The sequence below is a fragment of the Pleurodeles waltl genome, chromosome 1_2, assembly GCF_031143425.1.
Source record: "Pleurodeles waltl isolate 20211129_DDA chromosome 1_2, aPleWal1.hap1.20221129, whole genome shotgun sequence".
NCBI classification, from domain to species: domain Eukaryota; kingdom Metazoa; phylum Chordata; class Amphibia; order Caudata; family Salamandridae; genus Pleurodeles; species Pleurodeles waltl.
The window spans coordinates 539,703,226-539,729,165 of NC_090437.1; positions in this window are offsets into that span (position 1 = coordinate 539,703,226).

The following is a 25,940-nucleotide window of genomic DNA, read 5'->3' on the forward strand; positions in this document are numbered from 1 at the left end:
CTTTTCCTACTTTCTTTTTTTTACTTGCAGGATATATGCATGAAAAGTGATCACCTTTTATTATTCTACAGATTGATGCCATGTGAAAAACCTCAAGTTAACTAGATATGTAGGTTGTCATCCTGAATTGTGTGCTGGGACATATGTCCTCATCACAAGTCTGGCAGTCGCATAACCGCCAGACTTGTGGTGGTGGTCCCACCGCCACAGGGTGGCAGTGGGACCACCACACTATGACCGTGGCAGGGCCGCCACGGTCGGACCACTGACACCACCAGGCTTCTGAAAACTGGCAGCCTGGTGGTCCCATCCTTCAGGGCAGCCCTGCTTGCAGCGCCGCCCTGGATATTATGAGTCATCATACCACCAGCCTTTCCCTGGCGGTTTACACCACCATTGAAAGGCTGGCAGAATAGGGCTTCGGGGGCCCCTGGTGGCCCCTGCACTGCCCGTGAACCTGGCATGCGCATTCCAGGGGCCTCCATGCACAGCCCCATTGCACATTCCACTGCCCGAATTACGACCATGGAATGCACGATGGGTGTTGCTGCACCCAGCGCCTCGTCACTGTTAAGGCCCTGCGGTGAACTCCTAATAGGGCTGGCGGTGTTCAGGCGGGAAGAATTTGGCGGGGGCCTCCGCCACCCGCCAAACTCATAATGAGGGTCAGAGTTATCTTTAATGCATCACATATGCTACCTCTAACTCTGGGCTAAGGTGCCGTAAGGGACCAGTTGCATCCACAACTATTTTTTGTAATTTGGGACAGGAGAAAAACGTTCCTTCCTTGTGTTGACATGTTCCTGCAGGATGGATTTCTCTGATAGCCAAAGTAAGCTTGCACACTTAACATGTGGGTGAAGCAGGGTGTTTTGTTTTTTACTTCATCCTTCAGTGAGCATCAGTGCATATTTTAAAGCGGTTAATACCTTGTTCATGGTTTTCAAGTTCAATATTCATCTGCCCAGTTTACTTCACATTAACTGTTATTCATTTAATCTCTGTCATTCTGTGAAGGCTACTTTACACTTTTTTGCTTTAATAGTATGTTTTGTCTGATTATTCACATCTTCTGATTCCTAACTAGATGATAAGTAGGACAGAAGTTGACCAAAAATATAAATCAGTGTCTCTGTATAATTTCATAGAATGAGGACAATTGGAATAATGTTGCCATTTTTATATTACTACCTCTGTGTTCTCTACTTCTCAGTACAAATACACCAATGCCACTACTTGGATGCAAATGCATCTTTTTGGTAAGTTTTGAATATATTTTACTATTACATCAATGCAACTTCTTGAACTAAACAACTACATCATCCATTTCTTAATGAACATAACACTAATTAACCCTATTAGTGTCCACTGACATTCATTCAGTGCCAAGCCATTCATTGATTCTTAAAGTGTCTTGATTGCAAGGTCTGTAGTTTCTGTAATTGTGATTGTATAATGTTGGTAAACTATATATTTTTAGTTTCAGTACTTATTTTCACAATTAATCTATATATAAAATATACATCTATAAAACTCCCTAATGTCACAGTGCACAAATTAAGATAGCTAACAGGCCAAATGATCTCTGAAAATACCCTTATTTGTAAGGTAATAAAAATATAGTTTTTTTCCTAAAGTAAATAAACAGACTTTTTTATAAGTTTGATTGTTTCCACAAAAAACAACAGATTTTAATTTTCTTTTTAATGTTTATGTTCTAATTGCAATTTTTAATACTGTCACATACATATAATGCACACACATTTTCATGTATTTCAACTGTTTTACAGAGCCTGAAGTTACAGTCTAGTAGAATTGTTTCAAGATTGTAAAATGGATATTTTGAGGATACTGTGAGCAGAGAAAAGCAAATACTCATTTGTACTATTTTTAAAACCACTTTAAATGCTACAAAATGAGTGTCATGCTATTTTTATTGTGTATTCAGGTCTTTCATATGAACAACTTAATCTTGTTACTGGTACTATGTTCAACTTTAGAACATTAATTTTGTGGCTTTCATGTATAGTAGAGAGACATATTTTTTAGACAGGGTATGTATCATTTCATACACAGCTACTTCACAGCATTTGACTTTTGACTCCAAATGGAATTGTGTGGAAGTGTGCAACATATCTATAATTGTAACCATAACATTGTTTTACCAAATTGAGGTATCATTGGAAATGTCATTGTCTGTACTCGGAACCTAACTAGTTAAATTCAATAAAATGTCACAAAATGTGGCATTTTAAATTACAATTCAAATTTGTTCAGTGTTTTTCAGTTTTTGTTCTGTTACCCTTTAAGCCATTTCTACATGTGTATTTTTATTGGACTTGACATTTAATCATTCTTTTCCTCCACATGAAAACACTTTCTTCCTTATTTAAATTGGTGGACAGGTCATTTGATCTTTAATTATACTTTTTCAAAGTGTGGTAAAGTAATTGTTTCATTACTGTTAGATTGTTTGTTAAACATTTTTCATCACTGGAATCATCATAAATGATTGGTGATTTTGATGGAGGCGTGTTATGAAATTTGACCTTTGACTTCTATTTACACTTTTCAAAGTCTTTCATGTTTATGAATCCATTGAATTTAGGTTATTTTTGCAAGTGTTGCATAACAGGAATTGCCATGATAAGTATTTATGATTTCTTTAGTTAAAATGTTAGAGGGGTCATGCTATTTGATCTTTGACATCTAACTACACTTTGTCTAAGTGTTTAAAGGTCATCATTCCATTACCCTTTTATTATTTTTCACAAGTGAATTATCATTGGAATCATTATGAAAATTACTTGAATTAAATTGGTAGCGAGGGCATGACATTTGATATATGGCCTCAAAAGATACCCTTTTTATGTGTAAAAACACCTTTATTCTATCATTGTTGAATCATTTTGTTCAAATATAGTGTCTTTGCAATCATTATAGTAAGGCATTGTATTACTATGATTTGCTGCCTTACACTTGGTGAAATTGGTGGAGGGCTCACTTCAATTTAACCTCTGATACGAAAATACAACTCTTGTTAGTGTCTAACTCTAACAAATGTCAGGGAAAGAGGCATGCCACAATGCCTTTTGGTGTATGAAGTGGAGAGTGGTTCTACCAAAAACAGTCAAATCCCTTTACAATTTTGCTCCAAGACTTGTCAACAAGAGTAAAGATTGAGAGAATATCTTCAATCAAAGAGATCTCTCATTGAAAGGATATTCAACATGACCTGAGGTACATAGGGTGTGAGCAGCAAAATCATGTTAGACACACTCTTTATCAATTATACTTTGCTGCTTGAAAGCAAGTCTGAATCTACAGACCATTGATAGTCTATGACCAATACAAAAACATAGAGGGAACAAGACAGCATGAAATAAGGTATGTTGCAAGAGAAAGACAGTGACAAACTTAGTTATTGCCCTTTTCAATCACGGTAAACTGCTTGTCTTTAAGGGAAAAGCTGGATAAAAAGGGAGACTATAGCTAATGAACTGCTCAGAAATAAAAAAAAAAGCATGGTCTGCGTCAGATGTTAACATTGCCATTAAATTTAGTCTTCAGCATTTGCAATTGTACACCACTAAGGATTAGGCTTCATGCAATGGAGGGTATATGACCAGAGAATTGTCAGGGTATGTGCATATATGGAGCTACATACAAGGGATTAAAATAGCACAAATGTATTGTCAAAGGTGGCAAAATTTAAAATACATGTACAAAGTCTTAATTTTGTTTTCGTCATGTTTAATATTAGCATATTATTTTTATCTCTTTGGAAAAAAGAACTTCAAATGCAAATACAAAATGGGTGTGTAACAGTTAATGAAGATATGTAAAATGTTCAATATAACAATTTTGCTAGCAGAAACATTAGCATAAGAAAAAAAGTCATGTCGGTTATGATGAATTTGCTTTAAACTGTCTTTTACAGTTAGGGAAAAATCCCTAAAGTCATGTTTGTGAATACGTTTATAATTTACCTCTGGCACTCATTACAAAATGACTGACTCTCTCTATTTAATGGTTTATTGTGTCTGTTTGTCTTTTTTTCCTCTGCCAGCATACTCTTAACATGAGCATCTAAAAAGTTACATGAGCACTCTCTCTGAAAGGAATTTCTCTTACAGGGATTTTTAAGTGTTGGAGAGAGGTTATTTTTTTGATCTTGTGAGAAAAGTATTAATCTACACATTTTTTGTTTATTTATTTGCTAAAAATTGATTTCACAAGTTTCTTTACAAATATAGGGTTTGTTTTGTCATTTTTTAATCTTAGTAGTGAAAAATTGGGTACTGTGTGAGGGAGGGTTCTGATTATTTTCTGTGTATTGTTTTTACATTAAGTTGAGTTCTCATCAGTTGTCTGTGTCTAGTTAAAAAACGGAGGCCTGTGAGAGAGTGTGCTAAATGTTTTACATGTGCATTCATTTTTTTAAATAACTTTTACATGCGTACTTTGGTGTTTGAAAATTAAGAACATGAACTTCACAAGGGTTTTTTTTTTGTTTCAATTTCTGGATGAAACTCCAGATATTACTTCAGAGGGATACAGTGACCTTGAGATTGATTCTGGGTAAGTGCAGGAGTGTAGCAGTGGGGAAGAGAGTGTTGTTGATGATAATTGTAGTAAGAGTGCAGGAGAAGAAGAATGTTTCCCAGAAGACACATTTGAGACTCTCTAGGAATAAATTCTACCAGTCACTAATAATAACAATAACAGGGTTAAGTTTATTGTAAGAAATCAAGTAGATCTACCATGAACTACCCCCCAACACATACATGCACATTTACAATTGTTTTTAACCATGAAATTGCATGTACATATAGGGCCTCATTGCAAGTTTGGTGGTCCATGCACCGCCATGGTGGTAGCGGTGGTCCGACCACCATCAGCTTGGTGGTCGGACCACTGTATTACGATGTTGGCGGTCCCGGAGAGCAAAGATCACTGCAGTCCCTATGGCATTGGCATGAAGCGTAGACTGGACGATGACGAGGCAGGACAAACAGACCAGTGGAGCCAGTCTTTCCGCCAGACACATTATGATGTTGCACACTGTCAATGTGACTGTGGAAGTTCATCTACCACTTTCTAGCAAGCTGAAATGGAGATTATAAAGGAAGCAACTGATCTGCAGGCAGCGTTACACATCCTGTTCTGCCATGGAACCCATCACACATGTCCTGCCACTGCTGCTGGGCATCGAAGGAACCCAAAATCTAAACCATGGTGGATGCAACTTATGGCAAGTGCACACACCTACCTGTGTCATTAATCTCAATAACAGATTGTCGTGCCTTCATCCACATGATATGGGGCTCATGCTACGGGCACCAAGGACATGTCACAATGAATGACACATTCACAGCAATTAAATGCCCCCTTTGGACAGGTCACTGACACTGCATTGCAACATTACACTAAACAACACATCTGCCCATCTCAGGCACTTGGACAGCAAAGTGAACACAACAATGTTTCACACAATAACAACAACACAGCAACATCACATCTACCAATACAACTGTCATCCTCACATTGAACACATGCCATGGAATGTCATCAGATTGAACACACGTATGTATGGATGTGTCATAGAACACAAACACCCCTCCCATGAAACAGCCCTGCAATGGACACACACATCACCCACATTGCAACACAATGGAAGGTCAATGGGATGCACCGTAGTTTGAGAGACAAATATACAGAACTCACTATGCAAACAATACCTGCACAATAAAGATGGCGGCATCAGGACCACTCAGGGCAGGATGCTGCCCTGGGACATGTTACACTTTGCACAAGCCCCTAAAACAACATTTGCACAGGAACTGGCCTTTCAAGTATCTCAAGGACAAATAATAGTTGAGCCAAGTGGCATGCCTATCTGCATAATGTGGAAGTGCAAGTCAAGACAGCAAAGACAACTACAGCAGCATGGGCCATACATCTACATGAAGTAGCTGCAAGGTACAAACGTCAAAATGGACAAATGTACAGTCAAATGCAAAGGAAGCTAGCACTATTGAACATCCTCCATGTCCGAACAAACAAAACTCAAGCTTCCACAAATAAGATGAATGTACAATCCATATCAGGGGGACACGTCTAACACCATACATGCTGACATTGGACAACACAAGATGACATTTTTACCATACTAAACATAGCCCAATGCAATGACACCCCATTTGGATTAACACCCACATATCAATACAGTCAACATCTACCTTTTTCCTGGGTGACACCAGCACTGTCCACAAAGTCGGATAGTGCAAACAACAGCAAATGGATAAGCAATCAGGTTGAAACACACAACTGCATGCATACAACACAAGTTGTTCAGGAACAACATAAATGTAGAAAAGGAATTGTAGGACAAATGTATACCATAAAAAACTAAAATTTCCCAGAATAATGGGAATTAAAGGCCAGTGTCCAGTCCTTTTGAAAGTCTCTGCACAGGTCTGTGCGCACACTTGACTCCAATCACTGCCAGGAAACCTCCACAGGAGGGGGCATCAAGGGAGCAGTCAGGAGCCTCAGAGATCATCCTTAAGGGAGATGGTTTGGGACGGCTGGGTTTGGGAGGGGGTATTTTTCTTTGGAGGAGTGGGCTTCTTGTTGGGGGAGGGATATGGGTGCTTGCGGGGGGCAGGTGTGACTCTGGAGGATGTTGATGTGAATGGATGGGTTGGGATGTGAGTGGGGGACTCGGGTTTGGAAGGGAGGGTAGAGGGAACGGAGAAAGGGCAAGCTTGAACACAAAACTTTCCTTGGGAACATGGGGGAAGTCTGCAGAAGGAGTTGGGGATTTGAAGATTGGGGGAGTGGTTGTCTGGTGTGCTGGTGTGCATGTCTTGGGTGTGTGTGTGTGTGTGAGGTATGCTTTTGTTTGGGTGGTGTCTGTTGCATGCGTGAGTGTGGGTGTTTGCATGTCTTGGGGGCTGGGAGGTGGCAGTGCTGGGTGATCAAGTGGTGGATGTGTGTGTGTCTGTTGGGTTGGTGTCGTGGGTATGCTGGATATGGTAGATGTTTGTGGGTCTGATGGGGAGGTGTGTGCAGGTATGCTGGATGTGTTGGATGTGTGTGTGGGTGTTGTGCTGGTGTCTGTGGAAATAGTGGGTGTAATTAATGTGCCACTGGCTGTTGTGATGGTGTGTGTGGGTATGTCTGATGTGGTGTGTGGGGATGGTGGGGGGGTCTGGCGAAGTGGTGGCTGATGTTGTGCTTGTGGGTGTATGTTGCATGCAGGTGTGCTGGTGTGTCTTGTGGTGTTTGTGTGGATGTGTGCTGATTGTGTGTGTGTTGAGATGGGTGACTGCAGATGTGTCTGTGTGCTTGGGACAGGTAGGGGAATGGGGGTTTGGATTGGGAAGTGGGAAGTGGAGAGGGGAATGTGGTGGGTGACTGGCTGTTGTCAGTGAGGAGGCTAGACCCTGAACATACCTCTGTAGGCCTGACATGGCACTATGAATGGCTTCAAGTGAAGCATTGATCTACTGACGTTGGCTGGCCAACCCCTGAACGGCATTCACAATGGCAGTATGCTCCACAGAGATGCTCCTCAGAAGGTCAATAGCTTGATCACTCAGGGCCGCAGGGGTAATTGGGGCTGGGGCGGAGGTGCCTGTAGCACAGGATACACCCACCCTCTTGGGTGAGTGGGCATGGCCAGCTGGGTGGGGAGCAACAGAGAGAGTGGCAATAGAACTGGGATGGCAGGCAAAGATGATATAGGAGTAGGTCCTGATGGGTCTGCCTCCACTTGGAAGCCGCCACTGGAGGTAGAATCTGATGATGACAATGTTGATCTTGTCTCCTCCATGGCACTTCTCTCACCCTGCAGGCCACTAGGTACCTCAATGTCGGTGGTTTCATGACTGGAGGTACCGTGGCCAGATGCTTCCCCATTTGGTTATACCCTGTTTCCTTTGCTTGCCTGGGCTGATGCTGCAAATACAAAGTGGAAAAGGGTCGCCACATGTTCCTGATCCCACTTGAACAACAGCTGTGATTAGCAAACATTACCCTGATGTCAAGTAGGCCCCAGCAACAAACTACATCACAGTGCCTCCTACATGTACCATACCATATGCATGTATGCCATGTGAACTGTCAACAGGAAAATTAGGATTGTAGACAATTACAATTGCATGGCAGAATTTGTGCAATCGCAGTAACCATTAACAAGAAGGAGATCACAGCACCTTCAATGCTTTGCCTCATGGAGCATACCTAGGTTACCTGTGGTCATACGAAAGTAGACTAATGCCAACTTTATTCCCATAGATCCCACAGAAGGTCATGCAGGCATCAATTTGTAACATTCACAATAACACAACATTAGGAAATGATGCTCCTAGAACCTGTCATGTTGCTGACAACAGTACAATAGCCTGGAGAAGGTGACATGGAAATACTCATGTCACACTGGAAACATATCAACAATACACACTTCACCATGTGAAGATTGTCCTAATGGCATCATAGAAGTAGTATTAATGTTGCTCAGATATGCTACACATTTGGTATGGAAATGTACACTGTAACCAAAATGTGCAAAATGTCAGGGAGATATGTCTCTTAAATCCACAACACAATGAATCAGCAAGCCCTGGGAAATCACCACTCATGTCTAGCACCCATTACAATGACATACTCTGATTGTATCAGTAGACGCCATTAGTCCTTTGTATGTTGGAGAGGCCCAGAGAGTATGCAAGTACTCATAGAAAGCCCTCAAGATGTTTTGCCAATGGAAAGCTACATCACTGTCTCTATTTCTGTCCTGCAAACCAAGATGTTGGTGGATGAATGGTAGTACCCAACCATAATTGATTCCAACCAAATTGCAAGTCACTCCATGATCCACGCCAATAGTCAGGTTGCAAACCTTACCAAATACACATGTGCAGTGCACTTTTCCACATGATGCCACATCAATGACATGGAAATGTGTGTAAAAACTCCAGTCCTATCTGTCATGTCCCTACAAAAGACATGCTATGATGGGTTAGGGTATGTGTCAGCCAACAATCAAAGGTGACACACTCCTGTCTGTGGCACTACATGAAATGTAGCCCTATTGCAAATGTCCTATTCCAAAAACAGGTTGGCATGCACATATATGTGAGGGAATACAGAAATTATCCCATAAACACAGGTAGACCATGAAAGAAACAGCAGTGCACACATTTTGTCAAAAGAGAAAAAGGCACTGCTAACATGTTGGCAAAAGAAATGTTGGCAACAGTGATGGCACATTAATCATGTCAATGGGCATTCCCCACTTACCAAGGGAAAGTTTCGGTCTGCACCTGACCCAAAGAACATTGTATGCTCTGTCACGTGTATGATGGCCATCTTCACATTACAGACCTGCACTTATCACACACTGAAGGCAAGTGTCCTCTGGGGAGCCAGATGCCAATGTATTCACTTGGGCATACACATGGCTGAGGAAAGTGACTGATTTGCATATGACTGGGTCCAAACTGTAATGGCATGGCAAGCAAAAAACTGCTGGATTAAACCCAGTTCTGTGAGTGGGGGTGAACGTTTGATTTGCTTAGCATTCCGTCCATCATCTGTTGTTTTTGCATTTGTTGCCCCAAGTGGGAAGGGTATACCCAGACGTGGGTTCCCTGCTTGCTATGCCACCAGATTCAAGCTAGCCTGGCTGATGAAGGGTGATACCCTGAAACCGGTCCCAGAATGCTTGTTTCTGGTTCAGGGAGGACTGGCCAGGCAGTTCGGGCTGGACTGTTCCCATGTGGAACAGAGTCAAGACTGATTTGCATATGGCTGGGTCCAAACTGGAATGGCATAGCAAGCAAAAAACTGATGGATTAAACCCAGATCTGTGACTGGGGGTGAGTGTTTGATTTGCTCAGCATTCCCTCCATCTTCTGTTGTTTTTACATTTGAGGACAGTAATACATCACTTATTTTTCTTTGGCCTGTAACACTGAGGAATAGTGGTCTGTAGAATAGAATTTACACCCACAATAACAACTAACATTACTTAATTGATCAATGTACACAAACATGTGTTGTCCCTGGAGTGTACACAGTTTTGTTCTAGGTTCCTGGGCCAATAGGAAAGGTATCAGTATGCACTGCATTACATATCTACACTAACAGTTACTCGTCTACTGTGTCACACATGGCTCATCTCTATTTGTCATGGAGAGATGTCAGAACCTAACATAGTAACTTTGAAATGTGACAGGCAGGAATATGCCCATTGCTCACCCCCTTGTGGCTGCTGTGCTCCCTTTAAACGCCCATCAAGGTCTGGGTACACTACGACCAGACTGCAGGCCATTAGGGGGGTCATGGTTCGATGTGCACCCCGTCCATTTGGGAGGACGGCCTCAGCTGGACCTCCACGATCTTCCGGGCCCAGCATCTCATGTCCCTCCCCCTCTTGCGACAGTGGGCTCTCCACCAGCTGTGGACCCCCAGGGTCTGTACCTTACAGACTATAGCTCTCCATTTCTTCTGATGGACTTTTACCTCTATGGATGCAAGAGACAAATCAAGTGATTGCAATCACAAATATTTGCACAAATGGTTTTGTCACACACATGTCAGAAACTCCAAGCACTAAGCACACCACAATGATAAAACACACAAGCCAATAAGTACAGGAACATGCCTAAAAACATTTGTAACCATTTGCAGACTAACCCACTACCCTCCTCATGGCCTACAGTGACTAAGCAAGCCTACTAACATTAGGTAGCCCATGATCCAGCAACATGTACTGTGATGTGTTCCACAATGAAACATTGCACACACAGGGGGCTTCTGAAGCATAAACTGCTTAGGCCTGACTGAACCAACACATTCATAGGCAACGTCTACGATCTCTACATCTCAAATGTGTGTGCCTGTTATCATGGATCAGCCCATGATTCCTTCATAATGAGGAATAGCACCATGCGCCAGCTGATGTCAGAACTGCACCCAAAGAGGGCCTGGCTGGTTGGTAAGTCACATCTGGCCTGATTGTGAGTGAATAATGTTAGGCCCTACAGTCATGACATGAGTGACTCATTGTTGCACTTATGTCACATTCCTTAACAGGAGACTCAGCATATCCAAACCATCCTTGGCTGTTGACGCTGCTGAGGAATCCAACTACAACCCAGCAAAACAAAGGGGAGAAGCAGGGCCAGTAAAAACATTTTTTTTTCTCCAACAAACACTAAAAACTGAGGGCCAGATTTATGAAAAGTGACACTACATTAATACGGCGCACCATGGCACAGGGTAGGGAGCAATAGGGTCAACATTTCTGACGCTCTTGATGTACTGTTAGCACCAACATTTTGGCACTAACCCTGAACAGTACCTAGGGGCCCATTGTAAACATGGTGTGCCCCCTTTTACCTCCTGCTCTGAGCAGGTATTAAAAGTGCAGAAAAAAATGACGCAAATAAATCTTTTACATTTCTTTGTGGCATTTTTTGGGCCCCCCTTACGAGGGAACACCACCTCTGCATAAATTATGCCTGGTTGAGGAATAATGTAACACAAAGGATTACAAAGTGGGGCAATGCATGCATTGCGCCACTTTGTAAATATGGCATGGGTAAAAGGCCACCTTAGCGCTGCCTTAGCATAAACAAATGACTCTAAGGTAGCTCTAAAGTGGCTCTGGGCCCTCTTCAATGAGGGCCTGAGTTTGTGAGATGAAAAAATCAATTTGCATAAGAAATAAATAATTAATCACCTATTTGAATCCTATAAATTACCAATTCAGCAATAAAATATTATTTTTATTCGATTTTACATTCATTTTACCACATAAATATTGCAAAAAATATGTATAAATATCCATCACTCTTCCTTTTTCATAGTAAAAAGTTTTGTTGGGAATTCAATATCATATATAGCTTTTAGCATTCATTAGATCAAACATGACTTAACTTTTCAAACACATAATTTTCAGACTAAAATGCTCACTTGTGGTTATATATTAGAATTTCCAATGTACAATCCACTGGTCAGGTCACCATTGACAAAGAAACATCTATTCCCTTAAGTGTCTTGACTTGTTTGACTGTTAGAGCATCAGCTTCAGATAATGTCCATTTATGAATCAGGCTCCTTAACAATACTGGTATTGACACACTTCACCCACATGACTTATTGGCCTCATCAGGACTTATGGCTGCAAGGTAATTCTACAATCTGTGCTCGCCTTTTTTTCCATTTTGTTTCCTTTGTTCTTACTTGGGGTACGAGATGCTGAATGCTGACTTTTATACGTAGTTATGTGACAGTGTAGGAATGACGTTTCATGTGCCTGTAGCATACTTGTAGGAGGGATTCCCGTTCGGTTGTGAAAATAATTGTCTGGAAGCGATTCTTTTGCCTATCTAGAAGCGGATCCCATTTTTGGTTATTGGCGCTAGTTCACGCTTAGGCCCTCATAACTCTTTGTCCACACAAGCTATCCATGCCAAATCTGGGGTTCTAAAGGTACACAGAGTTTGTGGGTTGCCCTGGAGGAGACCAAGAAATTTGCCAAAATTGAGATAAAATGTGTTTTTTTTGGGACAGAAGTTCTGCAGAATAAACCATCTGGTGGGATCAATGAAGGATTTGTGGTGCTAAAATCACCATCTTCCTGGCTTTCAGGAACAGGCAGACTTGAATTGAAAACCACATTTTTAACACAGTTTTGGCATTTTACTGGGCCATCCCTCATTTTTACTATTTTTGTGCTTTCATCCACCTTCCAGTTAGTGACAAAAATGGGTGTGAAACCCATGGTAGATGCCAGACAGCTAAATATTTTTGAAAAGTAGATAACATTCTGAATTCAGCAAGGGGACATTTGAGTAGATCCTTCAAGGTTTTCCTATTGAAAGTAACAGTTGAAACAAAAAAATATTGAAATTGAGTTGAAAAAACAGCCATTTCAGTCTATGTTGTCTTCTGTAAATTCTTACATCTATGTCAGATTTTTTAAAGCAATATACCGTTGCATCTGCTGGTTGTGGGGATATATAAAGCTTGTAGGTTCATAAATAACCAAGGTACCCGGAGCCACAAAAGAAGCAGCACCTTGCAATGTATTTTCATTGTACACCAGGTATACAGCAATTCATTTGGAAAAATATAGAGAGCGAAAAATCAGTATCAAGGAAACCTATATATTTCTGAAATGGGTACAAGATATGGAGTTTGGAAGCACAGGTCATTTGCACATCTCTGAATTCGGCAGTACCATTACTAGCAAGTGAAGTACGGGGAATTTCTCAAAATTACTTCTTTCTTACACACTGCTGTATAGTTGGATGGCCCAAATGTAGAGAAAGCATTTGACAAACGCACTTGTTCTTCCATTCTGTGTTCCACCATGTCTCCCCAAAAAGATGGTACCTCACTTGTGTGGGTAGGCCTAGTGCACGCAACAGGAAACCCACCAAAATGCGAGGTGGACACAGCACATGTTTTATACTGAAAACTGATGCGTTGTTTCCAAAGTGCCTTGCTGTGGATTTTGGGCTCTAGATCAGCTGCCGCTTATGGAAATTAGGCAAACCTATATATTTTTCAAAACTAGACACATCGAGGAATCCAGAATGGGATGACTTATGGGGCTCTCACCAGGTTCTGTCACCCAGAATTCTTTGCAAACCTCAAACTTTGGCTAAAGAACACTTTTTCTTCACATTTCAGCGATGCAAAGTTCATGAACCTGAGGGGAGCTACAAACTCCCTTCCACTCATCATTGCCCCAACTCTCCCAATAAAAATGGTACCTTAATTGTGTGGTAGGCCTAGTGCCCGCAACAGGAAACACCCCAAAGACACAACGCGGACACATCACATTTTTCCAACGAAAACTGATGTGTGTTTTGTAAAGTTCCTAGCTGTGGATTTTGTCCTCTCTCCCAGCCGGCACCTAAGGAAACCTAGCAAACCTATAGAACTCTAAAAAGTAGACAACAAAGGGAATCCTGAATGAGGTGACTTGTCGGGCTCTCACAAGGTTCTGTCACCCAGAAACCTTTGCAAACCTCAAATTGTGGATAAAAAATAAATTTTCCTCCAATTTCAACAATGCAAAGTTATAGAATACGCGAGGAGCCACAAAAGTCCTTCCAACCAGAATTCCCCCAAGTATCCTGAAAAAAATGACACCTCACTTGTGTGGGTAGGCCTAGTGCCTGCGATAGGAAACGCTTCAAACCACAACAAGGACACTTCATATTTTTCCAAAGAAAATGGACACGTATATTGCAAACTGCCTAGCTGGGGGTTTTGGGCTCTAGTTCAGCTGGCACCCAGGGAAACCTTTCAAACATATACGTCTTTGAAATTTAGATCACTTAGAGGAATCCAGAATGGGGTGACTTGTGGGGCTCTCATCAGATTCTGTCACCCAGAATCCTTTGCAAACCTCAAAACGTGGCTAAAAACGCACATTTCCCTCACATTTCGGTGATGCATAGTTCTGGAATCTGATGGGAGCCACAAACTTCCTTCTACCTAGCATTACCCCAAGTCTCACAATAAAAATGGTACCTCACTTTTGTGAGTAGGCCTAGTGCCCTCAACTGGAAACCTCCCAAAACATAATGTGGACACCTCACATTTTCCCAAAGAAAACTGATGTGTTTTTTTAAAAGTGCCGATTTATGGATGTTTGTTTCTAGCTCAGCCGACATCTAGGGAAACCTAACAAACCTATATGTCTTTAGAAACTAGAAACCTAGTGGAATCCAGAATGTGGTGACTTGTGGGACTCTTACCAGGTTCTGTCACCCAGAATCCTTTGCAAACCTCTAAATTTATCTACAAAAAACACATTTTCACTAAATTTCAGCGATGCAAAGTTCTGGAATCTGAGGGGAGCCACAAACTTCCTTCCATCCAGCGTTCCCCCAGGTCTTCAGATAAAAATGGTACCTGACGTGTTTGGGTAGGCCTAGTGCCTGCGATAGAAAATGCTGCAAAACACAACACATTTTTCCAAAGAAAACTGACAACTTTTTGCAAAGTACCTAACTGTGGATTTTGGGCTCTAGCTTAGCCGGTACCTAGGGAAAACGAACAAACCTATACATGTTTGAATATTAGACACCTAGGGTAATTAAGAATGGGGTGACTTGTGGGCTCTCACCAGCAGCAGATTCTGTCACACAGAATTCTTTGCGTACCTCAAAATGTGACCAAAACATATTACAATTTTCTCACATTTCAGCGATGCAAAGTTATGAAATCTGAGGGGATCTGCAAAATTCCTTCCACTCAGAATTCCTCCAAGTCTCCCAATAAAAACGGTACCTCACATGTGTGGGTAGGCTAAGTGCCTACAATAGGGAAGAGCCCAAAGCATACTCTGGTGATAATAACTGAGTTGAGTGTCCTAATTAGTCCTGGGGTCTGTAACCATTTAGGGAAACCTATCAATCTGTTTGTAGGAGGCTTTGCTGACTCTCTCCTTTCCAGCAACGCCTCCCACAAACATGGGGGGGGGCTTATAAAAACCAACCAATATCCCACAGGACGCCGGAGCAGACCTTACCATCTTCCTCTAAGCCGCTCCGGTGGGGGTTTGTGATGTCAATGCATCTCGCAGTGCACTGATGTCACAGATAGGTGGTGGGGGCGATGGGAGACGCAGAAGCTCTTTCGCATCTCCTGAGGGCATTTAATTTTTTTAAAAAAATGCTCTGGTTCTCCGGTAAGTTTTTTAGAGCCCTCCCTGGTGTTAGCCAATTGTCGTGGCCCACTCCCGGGAGGTAGTGTGTGTCCTTTATTGGCTGACACACGCATCAAACTGGTTAAGACAGTTTGCACAGTGTTTGGGTGGAGGTTCAGAAGTGCCCTTTGCACTTGTTTTGTGTGTTGTGGTGGGCCTGATGCATCATGTGTATCATCATGTGGTCATCAAATATAAATATTCTTACCTTACGACTTCACAATTGGCTAAACACTTTTTGAATGACCTGTATGGAGCTGTAGATGTGTTTCATCATTGTAAGCCACAGTGCCTGTGTCACAACACTGACATATGTTTGTGTCATAACACCAGATGCATGGAAATTGGGTTTTGATGGGCCTCTGATCAGGGACTGTTGTACAGCCATCAGTCTGTATCTTGGATTATGTAATGTTGCATTACTTTGGTGTGGTATGTGATAAAGCTCATGCTGCTGACATCAACCACATCAATGTTTGCCTATTCTACAGAACAGTGTCTGACAAATTCCTTCTCTCTGTGGTCCAAGGGTCTGTACCTGTCAATATGTTAATGTACTCAGTATGAGTCAATCATACTTGATTTCCAATACTTCAGACCTGTTGACAGCCTATGTGCGGAACACTGTTATCATATTTTTAGTTTGTCAGACACTTGTATGCATGTTTTGTGTGAAAGGGTTGTAATCCTAAACTGGACACTGTGTACCTGCAACAAACCCCATCTTGAACAAGGAGCTTGGATCATCTTTGTATAGTCCACATGGTCTGACATATGTACATTGCTAAATATGAAATCAAAATCAGCAGACAAAGTCAGTGAAGGGTGATTTTATTAGACAGCTATGACTCACATAAAATATACATGACATGACTAAACAAAATTTCCAATGTGAAGGGGTCAGTCATGATGAATAAAATCATTGGAGTAGATGCCACACCATTGGGAGTACTAAGTCCAGAGTACTCCTCCCATTGAAAATAGTAGGTGGTTCATAGTCAGTTCAGAGTAAATGTGTAACACACAGAAGAGGTCCTTAAGAAAGAGGGTTAGTACCGTTACTCCACTGACCTTCTGGCCGGTGTCCGTTGCTCCCTCTCGCCTGGCTACTGCTGCTGCCGCTGTCGGTGTTTAACAGAGCCTACTAGCACTGTGTTTGAGGCCTGCCTCCACTCACAGGCACATACCTGCATCTCTTCCCTGGTGGCCTGGTGGCCATCTCTGTTTTCTATCTTTCCTCTTTTTTGTGTTTTTTATTCCTTTTCTGTTTCTCTGTTTTGTATTTTTCACCTGTTTTGCCCTCTGCCTATAATGCCCCCACACTTCCCTCCCTGCACTGCTTTCCCTGCGGCCCGTCCCCGCCCTTGAAGCGTTTTCCTGCCCTCCCGCCTCCCAGCTGACCAATCCCTTCCCCTTCCTTTTCCTAAGGATGGCCGCTGTGCAGCCATGCTGCTGGCGCACCAAAGGCAAGCCCCTCTGCACTAGTCCATGCCTGGACTGCACCCAGCGCCACAGACCCTGGCTCTTGCACCATCCACCGATACAATGCCGAAACCCTCTGCGCACTGAACCTGGTACGTTCGACAGCCTGCTACCTCCCTTTCACCAGAAGCACACAGAGAGCCTTTGCCTGCCTCAACAGCCATCGCACCTTCTCTGCACTCCAAACACCAGCCCCCCAGCCACAGAACCATCAAAAACCCCTCTACACTACCTCAAGTGCATCCTTCTCAACAACCGCTCCCTGCACATGCACGCTTTGGAACTTTGGGACCTGATAGATTCCACCCACCCAGACATCACCTTCCTCATCAAGACATGGACAAACACAGAATCTGAACCGGACATCACCATTGACATCCCCAATGACTACAATCTGCTCTGCAAGGACCAACCTTCCAGACCAGGCGACTGACTAGCCATTGCCTACAAGACCTCCCATTGCCTCTCAATCAACACACAGGAACACTCCTCCATCATGGAGCACCTCTACTTCCAAGTGCACGTCACCCCCAAGACCACCATACATGGCACCCTGCTCTACAGACCACTCTGCCCACACCCAGCCTTCAGCATCTCCATCGTTGACGTCATAGCACCCTAAGCACTTGTTGTAATTTAATAGCGATTAGATTGAGCATTAGCAGAAGACATGTTGTATTTAGCAACTATTGTGAATATTTGGCGGAATCCATTTTGTATTCATGGCAGCCATTTTCTCTGCCATGTGCTCGCCATGTGCTCTGTCCTACCTTTCTGTTAACTACTCTTGAAAATCTGTCGAGTGACAAGTTATATTTAGCATCTCCCACTTTCGCACATGCCCAGTAAGATCTGCAGCTGTTAGTAATCAGTAACAGACAGTAATGTGTCAAATAGTACTTGAAACTGTTAGCCCCTCCTACCTGTCGACTGTGCATTTCCATATGACCTTACATGTATTGTAAGTCTTGCTTCTATAATTGTACCACCTTCTTTTAGCCCCTGCGTGGGTATAAAAGGACCATGCTCTCTTAGTTCAGTGTGCTACTTCAAACATTACCGAAGGGTGCTGTTTGAACTGTAGTACCACCTCATGAGGTTTAATAAACTTTGTCTTTTATTTCAGTTTCTGTGCCAGCTTCTTCCTATATGGTCTGAGGACTTTGTGCAGAGAAGGGCGAACCCCTTGCACTAGTAGGCCTTGCTGAGGCTTACTTCAACACACTCACCTCCACTAACTACATAATCCTCAGAGACATCAACTTCCACATCTATGACCACAACACACAATTGCTACTCGAGAACCTTGACACCATGGGTCTCAAGCAATTGGTCACATCACCAACACACATTGGCAGACAACACTTAACCCCGTCTTTTCAGCCAAAAGCAACATCACTATTGATGACGCAACACCGCTACACTGGAGTGACCAATACTGCATCTATTTTTCCATCACCACACCTACAGCTCACGCCTACACAGCCCAACCCCCCACAGAAAATGGAACCAGACCACAGAGGAGCAACTCATCTATACCATCAGCAACTCGCCACCCCCTACACAACAGAAACCAATACCTCAGCATGCAACCTCTGCAATGGCTCACCAATTGCACCAACACCCTAGCTCGTCTCTGAATGACCACAGGGAAACACACCACCAAGAAAGCTAGCTGGTTCATCCTCACACTCCAGGAATCAAAGCACACCAGGAATCAAAACATACCAGGAAACTTGAGAAAAAATTGAAGAACAGCAATCCCCAGAGGACCTTGCAGCCTTCAAAGCCACCACAAGATCCCACTATGGCTCATCAGATCAAACAGAAAAACCACCCTGGAGGACTGCATGAGCTCCACCACTCACAACACAAATATGTTTTTGCCATCATCAAGGAATTCGCCAAACCACAAGTTGAGGCCCCTAACAACCCTCCATCCCAGGACCTCTGCCACAGACTAGCTGCCTTCTGCTATTGGAAAAATAAAGAAAGCTATGACAGCTTTGGACCCCAAGACACTCCAAACTCACCAACAATGCCACAACCTGGATCCACCAAACCCCCACTGTTCCTGCACTCCTGGACCCCCTCACGACAGACAAGACTCACTCCATCAAGAGCAGCATCCACTCCGGAGCCCCCACCGACCCTTGCCCCATTACATCTTCGACAAGGCCAGTGCCTTGATCACACCCAAGCTCCACAAGACCATTAACTGCTCCCTAGAGTTGGCCACTTTCCCTGAAGACTAGAAGCATGCCGAGATCCCCCTTCTCTTTTAGAGATCCACAGATGACCCAACAGATCTCAAAAATTACCAACCCATCTTGCCGCTGCCTTTCCCAGCCAAGTTCACTGAAAAAGCAATCAACGGCCAGGTACCCCAACACATTGAGGACAACAACATCCTGGCCATCTTCCAATTGGGATTCAGAACTAATCACAGCTCTGAGACCACCCCACTCGCCGCCACAGACAACATCTGCTCTGTCCTCAACTGCAGCCAAACAACAGGCCTCATCCTACTAGACCTATCAGCCACCTTCGATACAGTGTCCCACCGCACCCTATGTGTCAGACTCCAAGGCCCTTCAGTGGATACACTCATTCCTGTCAGGCAGAACACAGAGAGTCAGACTCCCACCAGACCGATCAGATCCTACAGAGATCAGCTGTGGAGTACTCCAAGGATCCTCGCTGAGTTCCACACTGTTCAACATCTACATGGCCCCGCTTGCCCAAATCATTAGAAACTACAGACTGAACATTGTCTCCTACACTGACAACACCCAGCTGATAATCTCCCTGACTGAAAACCCCACAACAGCCAAGATGGGATAGAAGCAGTCGCCACCTGGATGAAGGAGAGCTGCCGTAAGCTAAACTCTGACAAGACTGAGAACCTCATCTTGGGACCCTTCTCCTCACCCTGGGATGCCTCCTGGTGACCCTCAACACTTGGCAACCCTTACAGACCATGCACGCAACCTTGGCGTCATCCTTGACTCAGCGTTAAACATGACACAGCAGGTCGACTCCGTCGCCTCCACCTGTTTCCACACGCTTTAACTCCTACAGAAGATCGTACGATGGATCCCAAGTGACTGCTGCAAAACTGTGACACACGTCCTGATCACAGGCAGACTTGACAACGGCAACACCCTCTATACTGGAAACCCCAAGAAGAACCTGAGAATTTTACAATAAATCCAGAACTCCTACGCCAGACTCATCCTGACCATTCCCTTTTGAGAACACATCACACGACACCTGAGAGATCTCCACTGGCTCCCCATTGATAAAAGGATCAACTTCAAGCTCCTCATACATGACTACTGGCCCCTCCACAACCTTGGACCTACCTACCTCAACCACTGCATCACCGTTTACTCCCCTGCCAGACCTCTCAACTACCCTGCATAAAGAAGTCCTCGGCTGGAGGAGATCGTTCATTGACCTTGTGGAAAAATGTTGGAACACCTTTCCTCTCGACCTTGACAGCTGCCATCACTACCTCAATTCTAGGAGGACCTCAAGACCTGGCTCTTCGACTGAACCCTGTGGATATTCCCCACAGCACATTGAGATCCTACTGGTGAATTGCGCGGTCTGAAAAAGTCTGAGTGATTTATTGATTGACTGGCAGTGATGGGTGTCTTGCAATCTGCAGCTCCTGGATTCTTTGCTGGACATCCCTGCTTGAGTGGGGTGGGGATCTGAGGCTACAGAGGCAGAGGTGTCTGGGGCTTGTTGTTCTGCTGGCAGGCCTTCCCTTCCAGTGGCTGGCACCGATATTGATGGGCCTGCTGTTGATGAGCTAAACGAAGGGGTAAACTGTTGTTGAAAAGCCCTGCTCAGGCTGGTGTGTATGTCCCTCAACAGGCCTTTTAGAGAGGCCATCTGTTCCCATATGTCCCTATGCATGTCCCTCTGTAGCTGCTTGATTTCTTGGAGTTCGGTCAACACCTGGCTCATCGCATTATGGGACTCCTGAGAGACACCCAAGACGCTGCTGATGGTGTCCTGGTCAAGAACAGCCTTTGTGGTCTCACCCTGCTGGTCCACAGTATCCCTCCCATGCACCCTACCCCCACTGCCATTACCACAAGGTGCCCTCTCCAACTTGCTCTGGGGCCCTCATAGTTTGAAGTGTTGTGCTGCAGCTCAGGATCCAGGACTGGGGGTGCAAGATGGTGGACACTGTGCTAGGGACACAGGTTGGGGGTGGTGGTGGCCTGGAATGTTGAAGCAACAGGGCTGGGAGGTGACCTTGTCGGCATAGTGAGACTCACTGTTGCTGTCTGACCAGGTTGCCCAGATGGGTGAGAACCCTCTTCATGTCCAGATGTCCAGAAGTATCATTCATGAGGGTAGTGGCAGTGTGTTCCATTGCCTCTGTGTGCACTGCGGCAGCTCCCCCTGTTGATGTAAAAACACACATTGGTACTGGTTGTTTTGTGACATCTACCTCCAACAATTGTATGTTATAGTAACCAGAGACCTTGGACGAATTTAAGTTGGAGGTAATCAAGTTGTAGCAAGTAACCATGGTACTGGGGGATTTGACACTGCATGTGTGAAGCATGCCAACCCATTTTAACTCAAGCTGCTGCTTAGATGTACAGATCAGTTGCACTTTGGAGGATGGCCTGAAAATGACATCTTGCCACCAGTGCAGCCAACACATTGGAGAGCCAAGATATGGCTTTGACCATTTTGAGGCCTAGTTGAGTGGGAGGCAGGCAGACCCAGTATTTTGTTGTATATGTTACTGGAGTCATCATATCAACAGTGCTGTATCAATGTGTCTACTGCCAATACCAATATAATGATGCAGCTTGGGGCCTTAATAATACTTGTTGGACACACTAGTAAGGTGTTATTCCTGTCCTCAATAATGTCATCATGGGTTGACAAATGGTATCCTCCCATGTGAGTCCACTTCATTTGAGAGTTAACACACAGGGGTATATGGACAAGTGAACACTGGGCTGGTGGTTGGAATTGAATTACAGAAACTGGGCCTCCTTGGAGTTGTGGTCAAGTCACTCTCTAAACTACACACACTATACAGATGTTATCCTCCCAGGTGAGTCCACTTCAATTGTGAGCTAACAAAGAGGCATCTTTCGACAAGAGAACACTGGCCTGATGTTTGGAGTTACTGAAACAGTGCCTCCTGGGAGTTGCAGTCACGTCAATCCCTGTACTACACACACTATCCAAATGTTATCCTCCCAGTTGAGTCCACTTCATTTGATAGTTAACAAACAAGGGTATATGGGTAAGTGAACACTGGGCTGGTGGTTGGAATTACAGAACAGGGCCTCATGGGAGCTGCAGTCAGATTAGTCTATCTACTACACACACTGTACAAATGTTACTCTCTGAGGTGAGGCCACTTCAATTGAAAGTTAACAAACAGTTGTCTTTGGGCTGGTGTTTGGAGTTATTGAAACAGTGCCTCCTGGGAGTTGCAGTTAGGTCATTCCCTGTAGTATACACACTATTGTATACAAAATGTATCCTCCCAGGTGAGTCTACTTCATTTGAGAGTTAACAAACAGGGGTCTTTGGACAAGAGAACATGGGCTGGCATTTAGATTTACTGAAACAGAGCCTCCTAGAAGTTGTAGTCAGGTTATTCCCTGTACTACACAGGCTGAACAAATATTATCTTCCCAGATGAGTCTAATTCATTTGAGAGTTACCAAACAAGGGTCTTTGGACAAGAAAACACTGGGCTGTCATTTGGAGTTACTGAAACAGTGCCTCCTAGAAGTTGTAGTCAGGTTATTCCCTGTACAACACAGACTGAACAAATATTATCCGCCCAGGTGAGTCTACTTAATTTGAGAGTTACCAAACAAGAGTCTTTGGAGACGAGAACACTGGGCTGGTATTTGGAGTTACTGAAACAGTGCCTCCTAGAAGTTGTAGTAAGGTTATTCCCTATACTACATACAATATACAAATGTTATCCTCCCAGGTGAATCCACATCAATTGAGAGTTAACAAACAGTGGTATAAGAGCAAGTGAACACTGGGCTTGTGGTTGGAATTACAGAAACACGACTTACTGGGAGTTGCAATCAGGTCACTTTCTTTTCTACACACACTATGCAAATGTTATCCTCACTGGTGAGTCCACGTCAATTGAGAATTAACAAACCAAGGTCTTTGGACAAGAGGACCCTGGGCAGGTGTTTGGATTTACTGAAACAATGCCTCCTGGGAGTAGCAGTCAGGTAAATCCCTTATACTGCACACACTATACCTATGACAGAAATTGGTATAGTAACCAATGTTATCCTCCCAGGTGAGTCCACTTCATTTGAGAGTGAAGAAACATGAGTCTTAGGAGAAGAGAACAGGAGAAGAGAACACTGGGCTGGTGTTTGGAGTTACTGAAACAGTGCCTCCTGGTAGTTGCAGACAGGTCAACCCCTGCACTACACACACCATAAAAATGTTGTTCCCCCAGGTGAGTCCACTTCAAATGAGAGTTAACAAACAGAGGTCTTTTGATAAGAGACCACTGGGCTGGTGTTTGGACTAAATGAAATAATACCTCCTGGGAGTTGCAGTTAGCTCATACCCTGTAGTACACACACTATACAAATGTTATCCTCCGAGGTGAGTCCACTTCAATTGAGAGTTAACAAACAGATCTATTGGGGCATGTGATCACTGTGGTTGGAGGTACAGAAACATGGCCTGCTGGGAGTTGTAGTCAGGGCACTCTCTCTACTACACACACTATGCAAATCATTGGTATTATATGTCTGTATGCAGACTGCATTTAGGTTTTGGGCATACCATGAGTCCTGGGATGGTTTGTTGATAATTGTAAGACTTACAGGCACCATTTGAACAAATGGCATGTGATGGACCTCGTTATCTGTGATGTTGGGTCCAACAATACAGTTTGACAGTGTTAACACTCATATACTCTGGGTATTGAATGTTGGCTGGGTACATGAACAAGACAGTGGCATTAGGTGAGCTGTGAGCATGTGTGACATTGCATTTTTGTAAGTTTTTGTGTTTTAACTTACCAAACTCCAATCCCCCAGGTATTCCTGTCAATCCCTAAGGATGCAGGATGGCCAAGACCTTTTCCTCCCAGGTAAAAGACTATTAATAATGCACTGAGAGGGCCACCAACAGTCTTCTTGGCCTGTAGCTGGTGCCCAGAGACCAGGAAACACACCTTGCCCCTTAGGTCATTCCACCTTTTCCTAATGTCCCCTTTTGGGCGCAGGGTGGTGTCTACAGCATTCACTCTGTTGATGATCCTGTCCCACATTTCCATTTTCCTACTGAGAGGAGTGTGCTGAGCTTGTGCTCCAAACAATTGTGGCTCTACTCTTATGATTTCATCCACCATGGCTCTAAACTCATCTTCTGAAAAACAGGGATGTTTTGAACATGCCATGGTAGGAATCAAAATACATGTTACAGGGACTTACTTAACAGGGGAAGTACAATAGGGTGTGAATTGGCAGTAGTGTGTGCAGTGTGTTCTATGGGAAGGTGAAAAAAGGGGAACTCAATGTATGTACTCTATGGAAAAATGGCTCTCTGGCTTATGTGTCTTGCAGTGGAAATGTAAAGGATTGTGGTCTGTGAAGGGGTGAGCTTTATAGTGTCCTTTGGAGGTGTGTCCACTTGACCAATGTGTGTCAGCTGTGTTGTTTTTAAATGTATCCTATGTGTACTTATCTGTTATTTTGCAGACCGTGAACTGCAGTGGTCCTGACCACCACTGGCTGACTGTCACGATCCGACTGCCACAGCAACTTTGTGATTGTAATAAGTTTGTTGGTGACCATGGCGTTGACGGCGCTGGAGGTTGGACCACCTATATCCAGGCCACCGTGCCACTGCCGGTCTGCCTTTTTTGCTTGGCAGTCGGCGGTCCTGCCTGTATAACTCATAATGGAGTGGTCTGGAAGACCACTGGCATGGTGATCTGTTCAGGATCACGAACCTGGCGGTCTTGTGATCTGAACGCCACACTCATAATCAGGTCCATAGTTTCTGAAAGAAACAAATATGCAAAGGGTTTGGTGGATAAAATGACAAATTGAGTAAGTAAACATCCTAACTCTTGATCACGCCGATGGCTGAATGGGGAATTGACGGTAGCCCTCTTAAAAAAATTGATTTATTTATCTATCAAAATGGGTCTCATAAAGAAATATAGCAAGAAACATCACTGGATTTGTCACCCTTCTTCAGCCTCACGTATGGTTTCGCAGGTCATGGCATTGTTGCAATACACTACTGGCACACAAAGGCTCCTGCAAAGATGAGGGGAGATGAAAATATTGACCAGTGGCATAAGATCAGACTAATACTTTATTCACTAACCTGTGCTTGCAAGAGGTACTATGCGCTAAGACAGGTGATTTCTATTGATGAATCAATGGTTTAAATTTAATAGATGCCTAGTAAAATGCATGCTATTTAAAAAAATAATTTTAGGTATATTGCAACTGTAACAGTTATGTCCTTTATGTAGACCCACGTCTGGAACGTATATAACAAGAGAAACACAAAAGGGGTTTGTGTACAATAAGGTGATGAATCTTCTTCGATATTGTAATTTCCTAGGTAAGGAGTGTCACCTAATGAAAAGCTATTATACAAGTGTCAGTCTAGAGGTGGAGGAACTTTATTTATAGACACAGTGCAGTCAATCTCTAAA